The sequence below is a fragment of the Aegilops tauschii genome, unplaced genomic scaffold (assembly GCF_002575655.3).
Source record: "Aegilops tauschii subsp. strangulata cultivar AL8/78 unplaced genomic scaffold, Aet v6.0 ptg000442l_obj, whole genome shotgun sequence".
NCBI lineage: Eukaryota > Viridiplantae > Streptophyta > Magnoliopsida > Poales > Poaceae > Aegilops > Aegilops tauschii.
Window position 1 is genome coordinate 121142 of NW_027332683.1, and position 8085 is coordinate 129226.

At 43.8% G+C, this 8085-nt stretch overlaps 1 long non-coding RNA gene across 1 annotated transcript; it reads left to right on the forward strand.

Moving 5' to 3' along the window:
* Window positions 1–905: 905 nt before the first annotated feature.
* Window positions 906–3305, forward strand: LOC141030626 (uncharacterized). Its single transcript, XR_012192730.1, has 2 exons — window positions 906–1993; window positions 2068–3305. It is a non-coding gene; the product is annotated as an uncharacterized lncRNA (long non-coding RNA).
* The last annotated feature ends 4780 nt before the right edge of the window (window positions 3306–8085 follow it).

The following is an 8085-nucleotide window of genomic DNA, read 5'->3' on the forward strand; positions in this document are numbered from 1 at the left end:
TGGAAAATATGCCTAACACAAAGGACTATATACATGTTTTCTTGTGAGCTTGGGGGGGCATGGCCCAGGTTGGCCCCATGTAGCTCCGCCACTGGCTGCAACTTCTCAAGTCTGGCTTAGTATGGTGCGTGGGGAACGGCAGGTCCATTAGAATTTGGAGAGACCGATGGATTCCACGGAATGGGGGAGGATGACCGGTGACACCACAAGGCCGAAGCCGTCTCCGCCGGGTGTCTGAGTTATTGGATAATCATGGTGGTTGGCGTATGGACGTTATTCATGACACGTTCCTTCCGGTGGATGCAGAAGAGATTGCCAAAATTCGAACTTCACCTCGTATGGGTGAGGATCTTCTTGCGTGGGGACCGGAGCAGAATGGTTGCTTCACAGTACGGAGTGCTTACCGACTTGCTCTGGAGGATCATCTTCGATCCTCTTCAGTCGCGGCGGGCAGGGCACCGGATGGGCGACGAGCCGTCTGGGCTTCTATATGGAGGTGCCCTGCTCCTCCTAAGGTTCGCACCTTCACTTGGCGTGTGATCACAGATTGTCTACCAACATGGGTTAATAAAAAACGGCGTAGTTTGGAAGTCCTTGACGACTGCCCCCTCTGCGCGTTGGAGCCGGAGGACACGTTTCATGTATTTTGCAGATGTCCTAGAGCGGTGGCACTTTGGCAAGCGATGGCAGAACAGTGGCGGATCCCCCTGCCAGCGTCGTTTGAATGGACGGGCCCTGAGTAGCTTGCCCAAACGTTTTGCGACCTGCGGGACACTGAGAGATTGGAGCTCATGATGACATTATGGCGTTGCTGGCACGTTCGCAACGAGATAACACACCATAAGCAGCCCCCCCCCCCCAGTTGAAGCATCCAAGAGGTATCTTCTAAGCTACATGGACTCACTAATTGGTGTGCAGAACAACCCAGGTACGGATCCAGTTAAAGGAAAGCAAGTTGTGGATGTGGTGACTCCCAACAAGCCATTACCGCATGCTCAGCCCATCAATGGTGCCCCACCTAGGTGGTCTCCTCCGGCTCAAGGATGGGCAAAATTGAACGTTGACAGATCGTTCTGTGCCACATCGGGAACTGGGGGGTGGGCATGATTCTGCGCGGCTCCATCGGTGACATCATTTTCTCATCCTGTAGAAAGTTGCACACATGTACAGAACCATTGGAGGCTGAGCTCTCAGCTTGCATGGAGGGCATCAACCTCGCCCTGCAATGGACGGTGATACCGATAGAAGTAGAGACGGGCTGCCTTGTCGCTCTTAACATGATTAATGGGCCGGACAGAGACCGGTCTCGCTATACCATGTTGGTTGACCAAATTCAAAGGCTTTTGAGGGAAGGGAGGATGTTCAAGCTAACTCATATTCGTAGGGAACAGAATGGTGCAAGCTATTATCTGGCCTCCTTTGGACGGATAGAAGGTCGCATTGTGGTGTGGTTGGGTTCGGGACCAGGAGACGCCCCTGATATTTGTAAGAATGACTTATGTCCTGACTGATGAAATAAAATCTTCCTTTCACCCGCAAAAAAAAAAAAAATAGAGAGATGCACCATGCATATCTATCCGGCTATCTATCCTTGCTTTTTATGTAGGAAAATAATGAAAACTTACCAACGGCATGGCGGCTGTGTCGAGCGGCCAGTATGCCACAAGAATTACAATACGTGTCGTTCCATCGAACCCTCATTTGACCGGATTAGTCTGAATCAGATCGACAGAAAGTAAGTACCACCGAAAAACTACACAAGCCGAGCACTCATTCTCTTCCTCTCCCTCATTCCCTCCGCCCTCGCGTCGTCCCCAGAAAAGTACACTGGCCGAGCCCCAAATCGTGTCGCCGGTACCCCCTTCTCAGCCTTCCTGCCTTCCCTCGCCGTCGCCAGTGTAGGGCCGTCGGGCTAAGCCCGGTTGGCGGACAGCGGCATCGGGTTTTCTCTGCAGCGGCGGGATCTCGTGGTGGGGAGGCGGGCTCGGCCCAGGTAAGCTTCGGCTCATGCTTTCTTTGTGATTTGTGGCGTTCGACTCAAATCAATCTGCTTGTTCTTCAATTCAGGGAGAGAGGTGGTGGTCATGAAGTTAGTTCCCCGGTGTTGCTTGATCCCCCATTTGGAGCCCGAAGTTTATTGTCAGATGTATATGTACAGATGTCCTGTGCGCGTGGCCAGGTGTTTCTTCGGAACGGATGTGATCTTTACATCTGCCTCATACTCTGCATCTCTGTTCACTGATTGGTCGCTTATTGAATCATCAGTGGGTACGTATATGAATCACTGAGAGTAGGTGTAAATAAGCGATGTGGGATTATTATTTAGCCGAACAAGCATTGGAGAGAATCATATTATTTTTTCGGCATGGTGGAGCACATGCATGCAAGGTCCAGATCATCAAAAAATAAACATACATGTATGGCCCAAAGCCTGACATACATGTAGGGCCCAAAGCCTGACGATCAGGGCGTTTCTTAGGTTGGGCGATGTTTTCTCAACGCCCGCAGGAACGCAAGAATTTTAACGACGAAAGTTTTGACGGACGGATGAAATTAGTATCACCTTTTGTCTATACAAATCGTAAAAGCGTATTATGACATGAGAAGAAAGTGTATTGTGACGCTGAACCCGACAAAGTCAATCGGTGCTTTATTATTACTAGCATAAATGCCCGTGCGTTGCAACGGGAGACAAAAAACCCACTTTAATAATGCAATGGCTCACATCATGAACCGTGATGATATCAACAAACTCCTTGAAATCCTCCACATTGTCACATGAGAAACAACATAATATGAGAAACGTTTTACAAAGATCACACATCTTTCTATGATATAACAGAGAAAGGTGCGGAGTTTGAGAAACAACATAATATGAGGAGCATTTTACAAAGATCACACATCTTTCTATGATATAACAGAGAAAAGTGCGGTTTGAGTTGCACAAAGTAGGGACTCCGAGTCCGATTCCTTGTACTTTGATGACGGGTGCTAGTGAGTTGATCAGAAAAATAAGAGTAAAGATGTTTTCTGTTCTCAGAAAAGTATAGCATGACCAACAAAAAATGAACACCTTTTTATTGTGATTTAGACTTTTTTTGCATGTGTTATACGTAATATTTTTCTCTTGAGTTAAAAATTTCGGTACGTCAAATATTAGTATTACAACGTCATATCTTAGTTCTTGACGTCAACAGTTCTGATATAAACAAGTGGTTCAACTGTGGCATATGCACCTAAACAAAACACCTACCAATTCAGTTACAAACGAAGCGTTTCAACAAATTTAGACACAAAAGAAGAAATTCATCGGCCTCGACCATGTAGGTAAATCATGATATTTTTGCACCAGACCGTCTGATCTGGTAGACCGGTCGCACATGTGATGATGATCCGATTGCATGGCCCTGTCATGTCCGCCGTGGGTGATGTTGTGTAAGCCGTGCGTTCGCACATCACATTAATTTTTTGAATAACTCCCCCCGCAAAAAATATTTTTTTGAATAACTCAAAATCATGATTGGCCACGATCTAAGTTTTTCTCCAGTGCAAAGACATCTAATTTTGTATATGCTCATGTTTTTCTTTGTATGTGCTCAAGTCTCAACTTGCATGTTCCATAAAAAAATTGTACGCATGTTTTTTTATATATATCTAACTCATAATGGAGTGTGGCGTAGTCCTCAATCATCATGGCCGATCCCTTTGTTTTCTGCCTCATCTTCCACACGCACATGAAAGTTTCCTTCTCTCATTCCCGGTCATGATTTAATTCCTCATTCCTTGTTTGGTTTTTAATCACATCTGAAATCCCTTGTTCTTTCCTTATTATCTCAATTCCTCTTTCTTTCCTTATATTCTCTCAATGCCTCTTTCCTTCCTTATTCTCATTCCTTGTTTGATTTTTAATCACATCTGAAATCTCTCGTTCTTTACTTATTATCTCAATCCCTCTCTTTCTTTCCTTATATTCTCTCAATGCCTCTTTCCTTCCTTATTATGAGACGTCTGATTTCCTCCATAATGATTCCTGAGATGGCTCCTCGATATCCAAAAGAAAATCAAGACGTATATAAATTAGGAAAAATAGATCTAAGGGAGCGATGTGGGTCTATTTAATAGGATAATCAACATTGTATTCTCATATCTTGCAATCCAGCTTAGTCCAGATTTTTTTTTGCGTCGGCCGCCTGGGATTATTTGACAGGTGCGAAACCTTTTCTCTCAAACACGAAAACATCCTAGCTCAACTGGCGACGGCTTGGCATGTTAGGTCTGGTGGTTTTGAGTTCTATCCCACCGAAGAACAGTTTTTTTCTGCCTTGGATCGTTGACGGAGGATGAAATCATCATAATGATGGACGAAACTACAGACGGTTCCTCGAATTAGTACCACCTCGTGTGTTTTAAATTCAAACTGAAAGCATAAATTCATGGGAAGAAACATATTGTGACGGTGAACCCGACAAAGTCAATCCGTGCTTTATTATTATTAGGGAAAGATTATTATTATTATTATTATTATTATTATTATTATTATTATTATTATTATTATTTGGGAAAGAGGAAAGATATATATAATACTAGCAAAAAGACCCGTGCGTTGCAACGGAAGGAAAAAACTTCACGCAGGCCTATAACCATATAAGCATTGCTCAAGTCCCCCCTCCTGTCCATGTTCTCTATTTTAACATGACATCTCACCCATGTCGTCACTTGTCGTCCTTCCGCCTTCACAAACAATGACCCCGGTGTTCACCTAATCTATTTTTTTATCGGCGGTGTTCACCAAATCACAATGGGCCCGAGCATGGTCAATCCCAATGCGATGTCCCTGCAAAAAAAAAAGAAATCCCAATGCGATGAACTCAGCCACCGCACGTCGCATTGTACCATGCCAGCGCAAGGGAACGTTAAAAACTCAGCCTGTGCACTGTAGCGACCAGACCTCAAATGGCCTGTGCTGCTGTGCACCAGTGTCATCCCTGGATCAGTAATGCTGACACGCACAGTACAAATGGAGGATTTATAACAGAGTAGCAATCACACACTTATTACATCGAATATCTCCAAAGAGATTAAGTATGATAAACATGGCTTAAGGCCATCTAATAACGATAACAGCGGAAGACTTGGAAGATAAGTGAGTCCATCAACTCCAGCGGCATCACTGAGTATAAGACCACAACCTAAGGCACCTTACTCGTCGTCTGAAAAGTCTGCAACATGAAACGTTGCAGCCCGAAAACGGGTCAGCGCATAGAATATGCTGGCAAAGTAACACATAGAGAGCAATGAACAATAATAATGCTATACTACATGCATATATGGCTGGTGGAAAGCTCTATGGTTACAGTTTTGCGAAAAGCCAATTTTATCCTACTTCAAAGGAATAAATTTTATTTAACTATCATGGTGGTTGAAACGTTGAGAAGGTACCTCCAACTCAATCCCAATTAAGTGTCATCATTAACCCAACAAAATTAATTAATAGTATCACGGTGATGAGATTCAAATGATAATCCAGGTACTAGATACTCAAGTTGTCCATAACCGGGGACACGGCTAATCATGATCAGTTTGTACACTCTGCAGAGGTTTGCGCACTTTTCCCCACAAGACTCGATCGCCTCCGCTTGATTCTCGCACTGCATGATGTTTGAGAAACGGATGACCGAGACACAGTCTTTCAGAAACAATCACTCTCTACTCTGGATGGACCGGTACACCTACTTTCCCCTACATCTGCTAGTCCACCTCTTCAAGAGATCCTGTAACCTACTCAGCTATGCTAGAGCCCATAATAGCTTGTGGCTGCACACGGAAGTTTCTAGCATGAATAATCTTATGATCCCTTTGAGCCTGGGTGGCGGACCTTATACATACAGACAACACTGGGTTCTCCAGGTGCCTCAATCCACCCAGATGTGAGTTTTAGTTGCCACCTTAAGTTGAACCATTATTATCAATCTCACATCTGTCATGAATATCACTCAAACCCAAATCCACGTCTACGAGCATAGCATGGCAATAATAAAAGCAACGTAGAAGTAACTCCCAAGGGTTTGATAATAAAACAGGTAATAGGTACTACCTCAACTACTTCCCAAAACCCACAGTTTATTAGATCCTAATCATGCAATGTTTGAGGAATAGATCTAATGCAATAAAAACTGGGTATGAACGGGGTATGATCAAAGTGTTACTTGCCTTGCTGATGATCCGCAAAACCTAGCGATTCGAAGTAACAAGCGGCACACTCCGGGTACTCTATCGCAAACAAACAAGCATACAATCAGTACTCAACTAATGCACAGGTAAAACTCGAATGAAAGATCCAACCAGAAAGTTCAACTTAAGAACTCCGGTTTGCAAAAAGAATCAACTCGAAAGAAGCAACGAAAGTCAAACGGCGAAAGAAAGAAACTTCGTTTGCTAATCTGGATCTAGGGTAAATTTTACTGTAGCAAAAACTTGTTTGAGTAGATTAATCGGAAAGAGAATTTCGAGACGAAACTCTAGGCGCTTGAATCGCCTGATTCCGATAAACGAGCGAGAAGTTAAACAGATTCGAAAATTCGATCAGGGATCGAATCTGAGAAAATAACGAGAAAATCCGTCGAAAAGGAAAACGGACGAACGGTTAAATAACGGACGTTCTTTAACAGAGAAAAACCGACGAACGCGTTCGTTAAAACGAACGGTTCGGTGAACGCTCGCAAAATAAGAAAACCGAAAAAAACCGATCTAGGGTTTTTTTTTAAAACGAAGGGTTTTTTTTACAAAAAACCGGTCAACAACGAAGACGGCCGGCGGCAGTACCTCGACGGGCGGGCTCCGACGAGGGGCTCCGGCGGCGGGGCTCGGGCGCGAGGGGTGCGGGGCTCGGGGGGGGGGGGGGGGGGGCTCCGGCGGCGAGGGTCGGCGGCGGCGGCGACGAGGCAAACGGCGGCGGCGGCGGGCGAGATGCGGGTGGCGGCGGCGATGTCGGCGGCGGCGGCGGTGAGGAAAAAGAGGGGGGTCCTATTTATGGAAGGGGGGGTCCGAGGTGCTTGGGGAAGGGGGCACCCGAGGCGGCGGCGGCGTCGTGTCCCTGGCGGACTCCGGCGGCGGCGGTGTGGGGAGAGAGGAGAGGGGCGACGGGGCGGGCCGTCGGCTGGGCCTTTGGCCCAGTCGGCGCGTGCGCGTTTTTTTTTAAAAGTACCGCGGAAAATATTGCGTAGAAAAATAAATAAAAATCAGAAAAATATGAAATAAATTTTCCCCGTCTAGTTAGAAAATCTAGAATAGGGTGAACATTTTTAAAATTAAAAATAAATAATTTCAAAACATGCAATATTTTTAATGCAATAAAAATTGCAATTAAAATCCAAATAAATTCCAAATAATGTTTTTAACATTTTTCCTCCAGTATTTCAATTGTTTTGGAGAAGTCATATTTTCTCCTCTCGTTTATTTTAAAATGAAATATTTTTCCGGAGAGAAAAATAATTAAAACCAAAATCCTCGTCTTATCATTTGATGAAAATCAAATATGAAAATTCGAGAAAATCCCCAACTCTCTCCGAGGGTCCTTGAGTTGCTTAGGATTTATCGAGGATTTGCCAAAATGCAATAAAACATGATATGCAATGATGATCTATGTATAACATACCAAATTGAAAATTTGGGATGTTACATGCACCTGTACAGGCTAGGATTTAAGTAGTAAACATTCGTTTTTTTGAAATTCATAGGATTTCTTTTATGAAAAAAATATGCACCAAAATCACATCATAGTATCATTATGTGATAGTTTTTTTTGCTGTCATTGCTTTTTTTGATAATGTGATTGTTCCACGTATATGTCACACCAACTTTATGTTGCCATTGTTGCTCTTTTCATGATTAAATTAAAAAGTATCTTATAGAAAAATATTACGAAATTATGTCTTTCTAAGAAATATATGAGGTATTTATGGGTGCGTTGTTCTTGGGTGTGTTCTGAAACCAAATGATAACCTAATGTGAAGAACAGTTTGTTGATAAATTAAAAAAATTAGGTCAAATAATTACAGAATAATAACCCAATAAGAGGGGGAAAAG